The sequence below is a fragment of the Lissotriton helveticus genome, chromosome 8, assembly GCF_964261635.1.
Source record: "Lissotriton helveticus chromosome 8, aLisHel1.1, whole genome shotgun sequence".
Classification (NCBI taxonomy): domain Eukaryota; kingdom Metazoa; phylum Chordata; class Amphibia; order Caudata; family Salamandridae; genus Lissotriton; species Lissotriton helveticus.
This window is the reverse complement of record NC_136069.1, coordinates 785419018-785435769: the sequence shown is the minus strand read 5'-3', so window position 1 is coordinate 785435769 and position 16752 is coordinate 785419018.

The following is a 16752-nucleotide window of genomic DNA, read 5'->3' as shown; positions in this document are numbered from 1 at the left end:
CTACATTTCCCATCATTTATCTTTTTTGCTGTCGCTCCCCTCTAATTTACTACCCACCTTTATTCTTAATCCATACTACTTTAGACTCCAACTACACTCACCCTCTTTCCCAACTTCCTCATTTCTTCTCCACACCCTCCTCAGCTGACCTTTTCATGTTTTTATTGTATGCTTGGCTATATTATTTTTATTGCTGTACTTGTCTGTATCCCCTGCTATTCATAATTCCTTTATCTGAATCCATCCCCTACAATTCTTAATTCTTCTATTTGCACTTTATTCTTGTATATTTGGCTACACTACATTTTTTTTTTTTTATTGCTGTATTTTGCCTGTATCCCCGACATTTCACAATTCTTTTATTTGCACCTTATTAATATTAATCTATATCTAGCTATGTTATTGTATCGCTATATTTGTTTTCTATTTACCTAAACGATTCAATTTAGTCCTCATCACTTCTTATTGCATTGCTATATTTATTTTCAATTTGCTTAAACTATTCAATTCTTTTTGACACTTTATTAATCTATGCTTGATTATACTCTTTTATTGCTTTATTTGTCTGTATACACTGTCAATGCATAATTCTCCCATTTGCACCTTAATAATTGATGTTTGGCTATGTTATGGTATTGCTATACTTGTTTTCTATTTGCCTAAACTATTCAATTTAGTCCTCATCACATCTTATTGTACTGCTATATTTGTTTTATATTTTCCTTAACTACTCGTTTGATAAGATATATCCTTCCTTATGTAATCTTTATGACAATAACTATTATTTACTATTTTTGTCTTACTGCTCCTCATTTGATGCTCTATTTCTCTTGATTACCCACTTTATACTATACTAGGTACTTTACCGTTATCCTTACCTCATAGATTACTGCACTCTCTCTCTCCATATTCTCTGAATCATGCCACCCCTCCCTCTCACCCCCCCACTCCTCGCTCTCCCCCCTCCCCGGGACCTCAAACTCACCCATCTCTAAATTTGGCCCTTACTCGTGGTCCATCCTCTACCCCTCCCATCTATCCAAACATGGTAAAAAAAACTTTAAGCACAAACTTCTCTGACTCCACCCAGAAACCCTATTTGCCGACCACCATTACAGCCTAACCTCCTCAATTGTCACCAATTTCATCTTCTTCACCAAACGCCCATCCAAATGGAAAAGCCTATTTCTGAGTCACCTCCATATATCAAATTCGCGTAAAATCCCATACGGCCTGAAACTTGTCACCACGCCATCTCCCTCCTTTCCGAGTGAAATAGATATCTCCATCTTCAAATCCGGAAACATTCTCATTCAAGCATCAGAAAATAACCTCGATATCTTTGAACAACACTTTAGCGCTATCTCCCTATCCCTCACACAATACTTGAACCCCACCCCCTCACCTCCTCATTCTCACGGCCCATCACCCCTCAACATCTCCCCTGCTCCCCCTTCTCGTCTCCCTGATTCACCCCAAATTTTACCACCTTCTTCTCCCCTCATTCCCCCAACCCTCCTTTCACCCCTGCCTGATTTACCCTCCTCCTCTCCTCCCTCCAACCTCATTACACCCCCCCTCCCTTCCCCCTCTACCACTCAACCCACGGTAACCCCCCTTTCCAATATCACACTCCCTGCTACGCACCTCCCTTCCTATAACTCCATCTTCTCCCCTGCTCCCTCTTCTCGTCTCTCTGATTCATCCCATATTTTACCACCTTCTTCCCTCATTCTCCCCTCACTCCGTTCAGCCCTTCAAGATTTACCCTCCTCCTCTCCTCCCTCCAACCTCATACCTCATTACCCCCCCTCCCTTCGCCCTCTACCACTCACCCCCCGGTAACCCCCCTTTCCAATATCACACTCTCTGCTATGCACCTCCCTTCCTATGACTCCATTTTCACCCCATCTCCAATCTCTCCTCGTCCCCTCACACCACACTCATACAACCCCCTAACTCCCTTAACTGCCCTCACACCTCCTCGAACATTACCCCTCTCTCTCCCCCCCTTACTATCCTCAATTACACACAATCTTCCATCTACGCCAATTCTTACTGTCCCCAAACCACCTCCTCTTAACTACTCGCCCAATAATAATACCTCTCCCACATCCACCTACTATACACTCCCACTCTCCAATAAAGATCCCCCTCCTCAACCTAATCCAATCCACACTCCAACACCCCCTTAGAGCGAACCTCTCCTTTCATCCCTCGTTTCAGAACTCTCCTCACTTAGAAACGCTATCTCTCTCCTAACTAATGCCATCACCTCCACGCATACCTACTCTCCGACTCCCTCACAATACACCATATCCCCACTCATTAACAACAATCTCAATCCCAACCCTTCAACCGTCTTCCCCCCTAACATGATTACTAACATCAACAACACTCACCCGCTCACTAACAGCTCCTCCACAAATTCCACACCCGATCAACCTTCGTCAATCATTCCAATCCATAATACCATCACGCCCCACTATCCTCAACTGGATACGTACCTTATAACCTCAGAACTTATAACTCCCACAAACTTACCTTCTGCTCCCTGCTCACCCCCAGCCACTAAGTCACTTCCACTTCAATCTACTTCCACTATGCACCCCACCTATCAATCTACTATCCCTTTTCTCTTAGGTACAAGCAGATTCCCCCTTCTTACGAAATCCCCTAGACCTCCCCAACATCTGAGACCTATCCCCACTCATCAATCTTCTATCCCAGTTCTCCTAGGTACAAGCAGACTCCCCCTCTTAAGAAATCCCCTAGACCTCCCCAGCATCTGAGAACTATTCCCCCCTGTCCCTCAACTCAACAACCTGACCCCTCTCCCCTACATTGCATGTTGATCAACTGCCGATCCGCCTCCCGCCACGCCACTGAGATTGCAGAAACGATCCTCAGCGAAAACATCGACATAGCATTCCTAACCGAAACCTGGCTCACCGCCCACTCCACTCCGATCCTCGACTTGCTCATTCCCCCAGGTTACTCAATCATCAAGAAAGACAGAATCAAGCAAACAGGAGGAGGACTTGCTCTAATTTTTAAAACTGAACATAACATCACGCTTGTTGAGTCTCAAGACCCTTCATCCTTTGAATACCTTTGTGCAGATCTCTGTATTCACGACTCCCCCACCACTCGGCTGCACACCATCTACCATCCCCCTGGAAATTGTATCTCTTTTACTGAAGAGATGTCTGGCCTCATTATCCAATCCTCTCTATCACACTCTAAGAATATCTTCCTTGGTGACTACAACGTCCACTGGAATAAAATTGATGACCCTGCTATTATCACTTTTAAGAATACCATGGAAATCACCAACATGACCCAACTCTGCCATTCTCCCACTCATAATAAAGGTTCCACCCTAGATGCTATCATAACTAGCAATGATCTAGCCTCCCTCTCTAGTATACTTCCTATCGACTGGTCTGACCATTACCTCATCCTCTTCTACGTGAAGAGACCCACGAATCACCCCGCCCCCATCAGCACCCTACCGATGAAATCTACACGCAACCTTCACCTTATCCCTCTTGATGAACTGGAATCCACAATTAAAACCTGCTTACTTCGCCTCCCTCTCTCTGACAGTACTAATGACCTAACCAACCATTATAATAACTCTATTCTCCAAGCCCTTGACGAAATTGCCCCAATTAAACTCAAACAACAAAAAAACAACCCTCCCAAATCCTGGTTCAACTCTGAACTCAATAATGAAAGACGATCCCTAAGACAATCTGAACGTGTTTGGAGAAATCATCCCACCGATGACAATCTTACCCTCCTCAGAACTGCCAGAGTCCAATACAAAAAACACATCTACAATACAAAAAGCCTCCTTTCTCCGGTCACAACTTGACCAAGCTAAAAACCGACCTAAAGAACTCTTTAGCATTGTTAAAAAACAAACCTCCACTGGCCCTCCTAAAATATCTGCCTCTATTGACAAATGTGAAGAAATCGCCAGCTTTTTTATCAACAAAGTCAATAAGATAGAACTATCCTTCTCCTCCCTCCCCCCCTCTCTCCAACCCTCCCACACTCTACACACCCTCCCCAACACCCCTTTATCTCTTTCGTCAACTCTTCCCACTCTCCTCGACCCATCTCTTACCCTTCCTGCTCTCGCGCATTCAGACGTCTTTACTAATAGACTCATAACTAAAAATAATGCTTCTTGGAGTGAATTTAGTCCAGTTTCAGTGTCATCGATCACTAACATCATGACTAAACTCAAATCTTCCTCCCATTCCAAAGATCCTCTTCCCGCCCATTTGGTCCAAGACCTCAAATCTACCATTGCCCCTATTTGGACCAATATCATCAACTCCTCCCTTGCCACTGGTTGCGTCCCAGCCTCCCTTCAGCTTGGTCAAATCTCTCCCATCCTGAAAAACACCTCTGCCGACCCAAATGACCTTAACAACTTACTCCCTATCTCTAACCTTCCTTTCCTCTCTAAAGCCCTAGAAAAATGTGTCCTATCACAACTTGAGAACCATATCCTCGACTTCAATCTCCTTGATGTTTTTCAATCCGGTTTCAGAAAAGGCTGTAGTACAGAAACTGCAATGTAAAATATCACAGATGACATTCATCGCTCCCTTGACAATGGTGAATCCTCTCTACTGATCCTCCTTGACCTCTCGGCGGCATTTGATACTGTCCATCATCCCACCCTTCTAAACACCCTCAAAGAACGATTTGGCTTGGAAGGCACTGTAGACAAATGGTTCTGCTCATTCCTTCAAAACAGATCACAGCAAATCAAAACTTAGCCACTTCCTCTCTAATCCTCAACCTGTCTCACTCGGGGTCCCTCAAGGATCCATCCTCTCCCCAACCCTTTTCAACCTTTTCATGGAACCACTCACCCTCATTCTCAAAGAAGCTAAAATTAGTTACCACCTCTACGCCGACGATACACAATTATACTACAAGATCAAATCCCACAACGACATCCTTCACCTCAACGACACCCTAACTAAAGTACAAGCCTGGTTCCATCTAAACCATCTCAAACTGAACCCCAAAAAACAGAATTCATTCTTTTCACCCCCAAAAACAATACCCTTCCCATCCAAATCTGGATCAATGATATCAAAGCTCTCAATTGCTCCCTCTCCACCTCTAACTCTGTTAAATCACTTGGCATCAGCATCGACCAGAATCTCAACCTCATCCCCCACACCAATAATGCCGCCAAAAGTGCTCTTTTCACCCTTCTCCACCTCAAGAAACTCAAACCTTTCATTCCAGCTGATGATTTCAAAATCGTTGTCCAATCGCTAGTCCTCTCCAGGATTGACTATGCTAACGCCACCCTTGCCGGCACCCCTAAAACCCATCTTGCACCAATTAAATCTGTCCTCAATCTAGCTGCCCGACTCATCTCTGACTGTAAAAGATTTGACCACATATCGCCCGTCCTCAAAAATCTTAATTGGCTCCCAATTGAAGGAAGATCCTCTTACAAGATTGCCTGTATCACCCACAAAGCTCTTCATCAAAACACCCCCGCCTACCTTGCAACTAAACAAAAAAAAAGCAGGCTGCACCAGGTCCCTGAGAAGCACCGACTCCCTTCTCCTGATCCCACCTAGACTTAATTGTCAAAAAACTCAATCCCGTGCATTCTCTGGTAATGCTCCTACCATTTGGAACTCACTCCCCAAAAACGTTCGCTGCAACCCCTCTTACTCTCTTTTAAAAAAAGAACTCAAACTACTTCTCCACAACTTATATTGGGGTACCTAACATGTCCACGCTCTCTACTCTTATACCCTCCCCCCACCTTGTCTGAATTCAACATCTTCTCCCCTGTTAACTGTTTCGCCTATTTTTAATTTGTACCTGTCTCTTACTCCCCCACCTTATCATATACTTTTTGCAAACTGTATCCCGTTGCTAATTCCGCATATATTGCTATTCTATCCTATTGTGTCTAACTCTGTTGTAAAGCGCTCTGATACTCCAGGGTCCAGCAGCGCTATATAAAACCCTTGAAATAAATAAATAAATAAATAATGCTGCAACGTTGTAGAGCTGATGGAAGAAATTGGAAACTTTAATTAAAAATGTTGTGGTTGGTCAAGTTTCAATATCAGGAAGAACTTTTGTAGCTGTTGCAATAATTTTTCTGATGGACCTTTTACAACATCTGGACATTACACTGTTTATTCAAAGTGTCCGAAAGGTTGGATACATTGTAATGATAGCCAATTGGTTTTTAAACAACTAAGGAATTAACAAATTCTTACCTAATATGATTAAAGCCAAAATTTTAGGAACAAAATTTTGCCTTTCAGGATTACTGCTGTTAAGGTAGGTTAGTCTGGTGTTGTAGAGTATTTAGTAAGTGAGGGTGAGGAGCTTGAAAGTGATCCTCTTGTTGATATTGAGGCAGTGTAGGTGTATCAGGTGGTGGGTGATGTGGCTGCAGCAGGGGACATTGATGATCACTCAGGTGGAAGTCTTTTGGATTTGTTGTAGTTGTTTTAGATTTTTGGCTGGAATTCCTGTGTAGAGTGTTTTGCCACAGTGTAGTCTGCTGCTGATGAGGGCCTGTGTCACTGTTCTTCTTCTTTTGGTTAGGATCCACTTGTAAATATTGCGGAGCATGTGGAGGGTGTTGTAGCAGTACGAGGAGACGGTGTAGACTTGCTTACACATAGAGAGGGAGGAGTTGAGGATGAATCCTATGTTGTGGAAACGGTTGGTAGGTGTTGGTACGGTTCATAGTGTAGTCAGCTAGCAGGAGTCGTCCGAGAATGAGGGGGTGGGTCTGAGGATGAGTACCTTCATCTTGTGCGAGTTCATGTTTAGAGAGCTGCTCTTTATGTAGTTGGTGATGTCCTTCATTGTGTCGTGGAGGTTGCTTTTGGTGGTATGTGGCTTCTTGGTGAGGAAGAGGATGAGCTGGGTGTTGTTGGCGTAGGAGATGTTGTTGAGGTTTTGATGGTGGGCTACTTGTGTGAGGGTGGCCATGTAGATGTTGAATAGCGTCGGTCTGAGGGATGAGCACTGGGGGACGCCGCAAATGATGTTAGTAGTTTTGGATCAGAAGGCTGGGAGGCGGACGGTGAGGATAACTATTGAACAACTTAGAAACTAAGGATTTGATGCATACTATTTAGCCGTGCGGAAAAGTATGTGAAACCATTAAGGACTTTTTGTTGTATATTTTGTCAGCATATATTTGTAAGTAACATTATTTACAGTGTATTAAAATTAATCAGAATGTTTTGTTATTTTATGATTGTTTGAGATGTGCCATATTTACATAAGAAATTGCTCTTAAAAAAAACATTAAAGATATGTTTTATTTCTCTTTTTTAGATTGTTATCGAGAATGTTGAATGGTTTTTTTAAGATAATCTTATTGATTGTCTTTTTTTGCCCGCTGTTATGTGATGAGTACTATTGAACTCACTGTTTCTAGTGAAATTCAATTTATTCTGAGAACAGCAAAAAAGGCAAATGCAATTCTTTACAAATTAGTTTGTGTTATAAAAGATATATTGTAACTGTATTTTTTGTGTCTTCCACAGATGGTAATTTTTTATTATATCTTTTTTTATTATTTATTATGCTTAAAGTAAGTACAAGTAACTGTTATAAATAGTCGATGGAATGTGCTTCTACCGAGCTGAAGTAACAAAACATGGATGGAGTACATAAGTGTGTAAAGATGGTTTGTATCTTTTAAAGACATTTCAAAAAATTATATACTGAGTGTACCAGTGTTCTATATCTGTTGCTGTGAGTATTTTCGACTTATATAAGGAATTACTACTTTCTAATTATGTTAAAAGGTGAGTACTGGATAGGTCTTTAAGAGTTTATTTGTGTGAAAAGACATGAAGTATTCAAAAACTAGTGTGATAATGGTACTTAAATATACACAGATACACACTGTTATTCTGGACAACCAATAGTATCTCTTCCATTTCACTAATACACATTTACTATTTTTGAATGGGTAAGGTGAATAGACATATTCTACATTTTTTAATACTGCATTTTACTGTACCAGCCTAAGTCTTTTCCTATAGTCATAAGGAGTGACTGGTTTCAAAATTTAAGAAAACTTAAGAACAGGATATCCTTATAAGTAATTATGGGCCAGATGTAGGTAGCCAAATACCGGTCGGTAACGGCCGAATTCGGCCGTTACCGACCGGTATTTGGCTACCGAGATGTAGGGGGACTGTAACGCTGCAAATCGGTAATTTTACCGGTCGGTAAATATACCGGTCGGTAAATTTACCGACCGGTATATTTACCGACCGGTAAAATGACCGACCGGTATATTTACCGACCGGTAAAATTGATATGTAGGTGGGACTCTTCTGAGTCCCACAAGGCCTACAAAATCGGTATTTTACCATCAAATTGTATTTGATGTTAAAATACCGATTCAGGTGTGCATGCACATGTGTGCATGCACACCTGTGCCATATGACAGGCAGACCTGCCCTTAGGGCAGGTATGCCTGCCATATGGCCCCCAAACCTTTTTTGGGGGTGCCAGAGGGTGTCAAAGTGACACCCCCTGCACTCTTGTCAAAATCGGTATTTACCGATCGGTAAATACCGACCGGTAATGCCCCATTCATTCCTATGGGCTTCAAAGCCCATAGGAATGAATGGAGCATTACCGGTCGGTATTTACCGATTCAGTAAATACAGATATTTACCGATCGGTAAATTGGAACATCTGGATGTTCCTACATACCCCCCCTTCTTATTTACCGATTCTTATTTACCGAATCGGTAAAATTCGGTAAATAAGAATCGGTAAATACATTTTACCTACATCTGGGCCTTAATTTATATAACTTTATAAAGGAGTAAACTCTACTAATGGAATGTTATTAGACAATGGTATTTATATAATATTTTTGTTAGGCCAAAATTGTTGAAAACGCTAGTTTTGTATTATATATTAAGAAAACTGATAAAATGAACTCTTTATATTTTTATACAAGGAGTTACAACATAAGAGAAAAAATATGGAAAGAGAACAGACCCATACTGAGGATATTTTGGAAATGACCTTGACTGTAATTGAAGAACTAATTGTATCTGTCACAGGCAATGAGAGTGAAGAAGGGGAAATTAGTGATGCAGACATGAGCTATGATTTCGAAGACGAAAGCTTTGATGCAGATTTTGTGGAAGCATTAAATTATGTTGAAATTTTAGAACAAATTAATTCCAAAACTGATAACGAGAGAATGTATGTGTATGAAATACCTGATGAACTTGTTTTAGAATGTCTGTTAAATTATGAGATGTTAGAAGAATACATTTATTGTTTAAAAATAATAAAGGTTTGAGCACTATCTACTAATGTATTCTTTGTACTAAAAGTGAAGCACTTTTATATTCAGTTATACATTCTTTATATTGTTGTATTGATTTAAAATATGCAAAGTGGGTCTGAGGGCATGGATTGCTTAAAATCCCTATGGACTATACATGCAGTCTTCTATGCACCTCCAATCTTGTAATTTATACCTTCAATTCCCCAGTCTGTATCCTTACACTTCCACTCTACACTCTGACACTGCTGTTTCAGTATTGTAGTGAGTCATTCAGCAGTATGTGCTTATCTATGTACTGTGGTAAAACTGAAGCTGTTTAGTTAGGCACTTTGTTTGCAGAACTTAAATCATCTAGTCAGTACTTAAGTATTCATGGAGCAAAGTAGGCCTTACACAATTGACTGCTTTAAACCCCTATAGACAATGCATTCTGTCTTTTATGCACCTGCAAACTTGTCTTTTATACTTTCAATTCCCCAGTCTGTATCCTTAGACTTCCACCAAACACTCTGACACTGCTGTTTCAGTATTGTAGTGAGCCAGTCAGCAGTATGTTCTTTTCCATTGTACCGTGGTAAAACTGAAGCTGTAATACATTTAGTGAGGCACTTTTTTTGCAGAACTGTAATCATCTACTCACTATCTAGATACTCATGGATCAAAACAGGCCTTATGCCATAGACTGCTTCAAACCCCTATAGACTGTGCATGCAGTGTTCTATGCACCAGCAAACATGTCTTTCTTACCTTCAATTCCTCAGTGTGTATCCTTACACTTCCAGCAAACACTATCATACTACTGTTTCAGTATTGTAGTGAACCATAGAGCAGTATGTGCTTATCTATACACTGTTGTGAAAGTAAAGCTGCTATGCATTCAGCCACACACTCTGCTTGCGGAATTGTAATCATACAGTCAGTACCTAAGTACACTTGGTGCAAAGTGGACCTTAGGGCATGGACTGCTTGAATCTCCTATAGACTATGCATGCACTGTTCTATGAACCTGCAAAACTACCTTTTATATGTTCAATTCCCCAGTCTATATCCTTACACTTGCACGAAACACTCTGTCATTCCTGTTATAGTTTTGTAGTGACTCGTTAACCAGTGTGTAGTAATCCATTCACTAAATTCAAACAGTGATCAGCAGATGTACAATAAGTGGTACATCCCCAGAGATCTGCCAGTTATTGTGCACTGTGACATCACCACCATGGTTGCACTGTATTTACAATGCGGTGTATTATGGGGCAAAAATGGCACAGATATGTGATGTATTTGTGTTGTGAAGGTGGCGCATTGCTTGACTTGCATTGAAAACACAACGCAGCTCCAGCAATGCTCTTGGGGCCCTATGCTTACAATGCTGTGTCTATCCTTACACCTGTTTCAAGCAGATGCAGGGTTTTGATGCAGCATAAGTGTAAAAGTGACTGAATAAAATCTTACAGATTTCATTTAGTCACTTTTAGGAGGCGTTCCTGCACCAGAACACCTCCATCCCCCACTCTGCGCAGGAAAGCCTCCTTCTGGTGCAGGGCTTTACAATGTGATGCACCTTCCATATGCATGTCATTGTGAATACCACACACCATGGCACATCTTTTGCACCACCGCTGCATCACAAAAGTGATGTAACAGATGTGTAAAAGAAGCACAAGGGCGTTGTAAATCCGTTCCTAACACATACAAATTCAGCCAGGCAGTTTTACCAGAAGTGCAGATTGAAGCATAGATTTGTAACATATTTATATGGATAAGTTACATTCAAGTGCTTCGGAAGTACTACACTATACTATAAATACCTTATAGATTTATGCTGTAGCACTTCCTTATAGTTCTGTACTTTCACATTCACCATACAGTAGTAATGTATTCATTCATTCATTTATGAACTACACATTCATTCTAACAAACTTTTATACACTAACATAGAAATATAGTTATTTCTTTGACCAGTGAAGGTAGATCTAAAAAGAACTGTTTTTTTGTGTTTTTAGTTTTCTATTTTTTTTGTTTTTAGTTTTTTGTTTTTTTTTAAACTAAAAAAATAGAACAAGAACCCAAAAAATGTCCAACAGGAACAAAATGGAATGTGAAAAAAAAACAATGACGATGACAGCGATGCTCACGCTTCCTATGTTTTATCAGGTCGTTGGACTGTTCCCCGTAACATAAAAGTTCATCACAATAAAAGCAGAGTATTTTAACTTCACCAAAATCATGTTCGATCTGTGGTTGTGGACTGCTTCCCACAGGTGGTGGTGGTGCACTTGATGTAGTTGCTACAGCAGCAGGTGGGTCCTCTTGCAACCTCCGTGTTCCAGCTCTTGCAAAATTGTTGGGGTGCAAGGTCTTCACGTGCCGCTCCATACTTGCAGTGCAAAATGAATATTTTTTTGCAGGATTGCCCCTGGAGAGTGTAGTTAGGCAAATTTTACAGGTCACAAGAGGTGCATTGACCTTTTTTTCCCCTTCAGGGAAAGTAAAAAACTTCCAAATGACCGCCTCTTTTTTCTTCCTCTGAGGTGCTTCTGCAACAAATTCTCTATCAGAAGAGTGGCAGGAAGATGAGTCCATAGGTGTTGTCATCGTTCTAATTTGACAGGCTTCAGAGAAGAGATACTTCTTCTGAGAAAGTCAAAGTAGAATGATTTAAATAGGAGGGGTCTTTCAAGAGTTGGAATAGGAAGTGTTATGAACCAATCTAATCTCTTCTTTTTATGTCATATGCCTTTGCGTACGCTTACGGTGCATTTACGGTGCTCTTACGATGCGAGTGTGAACGACGTACTTCCGCAATTTGCGTAATTGCTTTTAAAAGTAATATACGCTTATTATAAGTTAAAAAAAACTAGTTTCATGATTATTCCAGATAATGTCTTCCCTTAATATGTGAATTAAATACATAAATATATGTTTTTGAACAAATAGAAACTTTCGCGGCGTGCGCTTACGGTACGCCGTATATGATGTCACGCGTAAGCATTGATGCGACGTGCAACGTCAAAGCATATCCGTATCGTGCGCACGGGTTTGCGCAGAGGACGATTTACTGTACAAAGTATGGTACGATTGTGTATCAAAAAAAATGAAAAAGGAATTATATAGAAGTTAATTTTAATATATTGTAAAAAAAGTGTAATTAATAAATAAAAAAAATTGGAAAGTAGTTTTGTTATTATTGTACATAAAGAATATGAAATATAACTTAGAAATAAAATAAATATAAATATTTCTAATAAAAATGTAAGAAATTAGTATAAAAAGAAAGAAATATAATAGTTAATTCATTTAAAAATTATCATTTACAAAACTTTTGAAATTCACTGAAAAAACCATAGGTTTCAGCCATGTTATAGTTAGGAATTAGCATTTAAAAAACCTTGCAAATTCACTGAAAAAAACATAGGTTTCACGCACGTTATAGTTAGAAATTAGCATTTAATAAACCTTAGAAATTCACTGAAAGAACCATAGGTTTCACACATGTTATAGTTAGGAATTAGCATTTAAAAAACCTTGTAAATTCATTGAAAAAACTATAGGTTTCACACATGTTATAGTTAGCTGGACATTTCACTCACACAAAACCTTTGAAATTCCCCCGTTATAGTTAGTTCAGCTAACTATAACTCGCGCGCCTGCAATGCACTGCTGATGACGTCACATATTACATCACTCATGACATGGTCAGTGACATCACTCATAACATCACTGATGACATCTCAAATGACAAGTCATGTGCTCTGTGTAGTATTCTAATGTAAGTCATAGTAAAATGTTAGTATATAATGCTAGTAGAATGTAAGTATGTAATGTAAGAATGTGGGGCTGTCATGAGGGAAACCTTGGGGAGTTTGTACACAGTGCTGGAGAAGATGGTTGCCTTGCTGTCTGCTCCTGTTGGTGGCTATTTAAGCTGTCTTGTTTTCCTGCAATAAATCTACTTATCGGATCCACTGCTGTCTGCCTCTTCACTACATAAATTTGGCAATGAGCGGGAGAAGGTAAAAAGAAGGCAGCACTCACCAATATTTCGAACTTGCTTGCGTTGTGCTGAAGACCCGTTTTATTTGTGAAGCTGTTTTTACTCATCCCAGGGTCGTCGGCTCATTGAACTATGTCATCCGACCTCAGGTAGGATTTTTATTTTTAGATTTTTTTGGGCTTCCTCTGCCTCTTCACTACACTCTGGTCACTGTACTACATGTGTGCGAGTAGTGTTCGTATGCGTTTATACTAATTCTGTAGTTATGCAGTAACCAATGTATCATGGTCCTAGGGAGCGCCACCTCCAAGGCACAGCTCATACAATATACTGGGGTGTGCATCTGCGGGACATTTACATTTGCTATTAAAGGGCAGGTGCATGGCTTCTACCCTGTGATAGCAACTCCTTGTATGCCTCGTTGAAGCGAGAGGAGGAAAACCTCATATCGCTTTAATAGAGTGGATCCAGAAGGTAGAGATGGAAAAACAATGAACCGGGGTCTCACCCATTCATTTAAATGAGCCCCCTGGTGGATAATGTTCAGGGGCCAAACCTATTATTATATTGTGGGGTCTCTGCAGCACTGGGGACCTTAATCTCACATGTAAATTAGGCGCGGGAGGGCACAGAGACGTTTCGCAGCCTAGGGGATCACCACGTCCCCGGGTTTTGTTTATTAATTGTTCGGGGGACTTCGAGGCCAACTCAAGTCCGGGGATCACCACCCTCCGGGGCTTTACTTAAATATGCAGGGTGGGCCTTGCCAGTCCCTGAAGCCTCGGTGGCCCTAGGCAGTTTCTTATTGGTTCTGTAATCACATGGGCAGTACTCATGGTGTTATAAAGTGATACACTCATAGAACCCTTGCAGTTGTAGAATTATGCAGGCTTCATGTATGTAATAGTCTGTTGGTTTATATTTGGTAGGTGCACTGCAAAATTACAAATGCTTTCCCTCATAACCTCCTATAAACAGCCAATTTTCACAATAAACTACAGGCAAGTGTTGTCAGAAAAAGAAGACCCATGCACTCATTTATTTATTGGTAAAAAAAATAACCTTTAAAACAACACAAATAAATGGAAACACAACTTTATTCAAACAAACAATGGTATAACAAGAAATAAGTGGGTGGAACTCCTCCGGAAGCAGCTTACAAAACCTGCAAAACAAAAAAGAAACATAAGTATGTGTGCCATGTTCAGGAGAAAAAGAAAGGTAGTCAGAATGAAAGGAAGATAGTGAGAATGAGACAGAGAGGGAGTGGGTGGAATGGAGAGGGGGAGGGAGAGTCAAAAGAACAGAGGGAGGAGGAGACAGAGTGTTGGCCTACTCAACCCAGCCCTCACTGTTTACCTCCTGTCACCCGTGTGTCTGGGATGCTGGGGTCCGCAAAAAAGAGTGCGGTCCAGCAAGTCCTTAAAATGAAACAGATATGAATGAGGCCAGAGATTACATTACTATCTATAGCAACATCGGTTGCCTGCACTTGTGCACCCAGGCTGTTGCACGCCAGCCCCTCCCCCACACTGTGTTCAATTGCAGGTCCTGCGCACTGAGGCTTCACTGCTCACCTGCCACCACCAGTGTGTCTAACGACGTGCCAGTACAAGATCCGAATCTGGGGTGCCTCTCTCAGGGTGGCACAGCAGGTCTCCGGTCAGGGACGGTGTCTTGATGCCACGATGCAAGGTATCAGAATGCCCAGGGCATCGTCACGTGGTGAGCACCCGCTCCCCTCATTTTGATGCAAGCAACTCAGTGTCTGAAAAGGGAGAAATAATATAATGCTAGAAATGTCTTGAGGTAAATATTGGTTTATTTCAAGCTTAATAGAGAACACCAGTTGAGTGCATCCTTCCTTCTTGAAGTACGATCTACCAACTGTAGGTGGTAATCGTGGTTCAAAGAGGAGTTGGAGAGCACGAGAATAGACAAGGTTAAATAATAAAATGTTATGCCAATGTTTACATACAAAGGAACAGAGAGCATGCTAGAAACATAATGTGCACATGTAATGCCGTGGCGCAAGCCTGTGTGCATGTACACTTAGTAATTAGCTCACTGCAGTGTTGCAAAAGCCAACACCATGTGTCTGTAGAGCAGCGGTTCCTGCTGGCTCAGGCATACAGTACGGTCCAGCAGGTCCTTAAAATGAGACAGATATGTGACTGAATGAGGTCAGAGATCACATCATTACGCACGGCAACATCGCTTCTGTGCACCTGCGCACCCAGGCTGATGCACCACACCCCTCCCGCAGCACCGTGCTCAATTGCAACCCCTGTGCACCCAGGCCCCACTGCTCACCTGCTGTCATTGTTGTGTGTCCAAACACTACGGCCAGTAGTGTTCACAATTCAAATGGAGTTTTGATTGCCAGGATGGTGTACACCTCATGGATTACTTTTTTTTATTGCAAATTGTGAGGTGGATGCGGCCGTATCATCTGAGGCAGTGTGGAAGAACTGTGACAGTTGGCGTCATCGTTATCCTATTCATATGTACGCAAAGTGGGCTGGGCTTGCGTACACCAGGCCAGCGTAGGGGTGTGAATAATTATTCCGGGGACCTGGGCGTTGTTCAGTTCCTGCCTGGCCAGGAAGTGTACTTATGTGTGTGTGACATCGCACATTCCGCAATTTACATTAATGTAGCATGTACCGGAAGGGCGGCAACTATTGCTAATGAGATGCTGTTCAAAAGCATTGAATGGAAAACATCACATGTCATCAAGGTTGTGGATAGGCGCAGACACGCATGTCAATGGTGTACGGTATTAGTGAAAGTGTTGCTATCGTGAAGTGCACACATGTGAATGTGCTCGGATGGAGGGAGGATTAGCAGTGAGGCTACGTCATACATAGTGATAACGCTCATTACAGTCAAGCAATGCATGTTAAACGTGAATCTGAAAGTCTCACATATGGCACACTACTATACTGGTAAAGTCTGACAACAGAGCATACTTCAACACAAATCTACACATTACTCTTTACTGTTTGTCACATGTGATCTAGGACGTGCACTCTGCCTGTGGCTGATGATACCCTTGGAGCCACCAATACCCAGGTCGAAAGTCAGCACAATAATGCGCACACACACACACCAGGGGCATCGTGTAATACACATTTGTTTTTTGATGTAACGTTTCAGATGCATTGCCATCACACGTGGAAGGCTAATGCAGACCATGAAAATTGATCAAGATGATCGTTGCATGTTGTGTGTAGTATAAGATATGTGTACACAGCAAAAAATCTTTTCAAAAAAGCTCTCTAGGCAGAAGGAGTGTGTCTCACCAAATACTGTAGAGAGAATGACTAAAATGGGTGGAGTCCTCCAACTGTTACAATGGGAAATGTTATGAACTAATCAAATGCTTTTTTTTTACGGTCACAGGGCA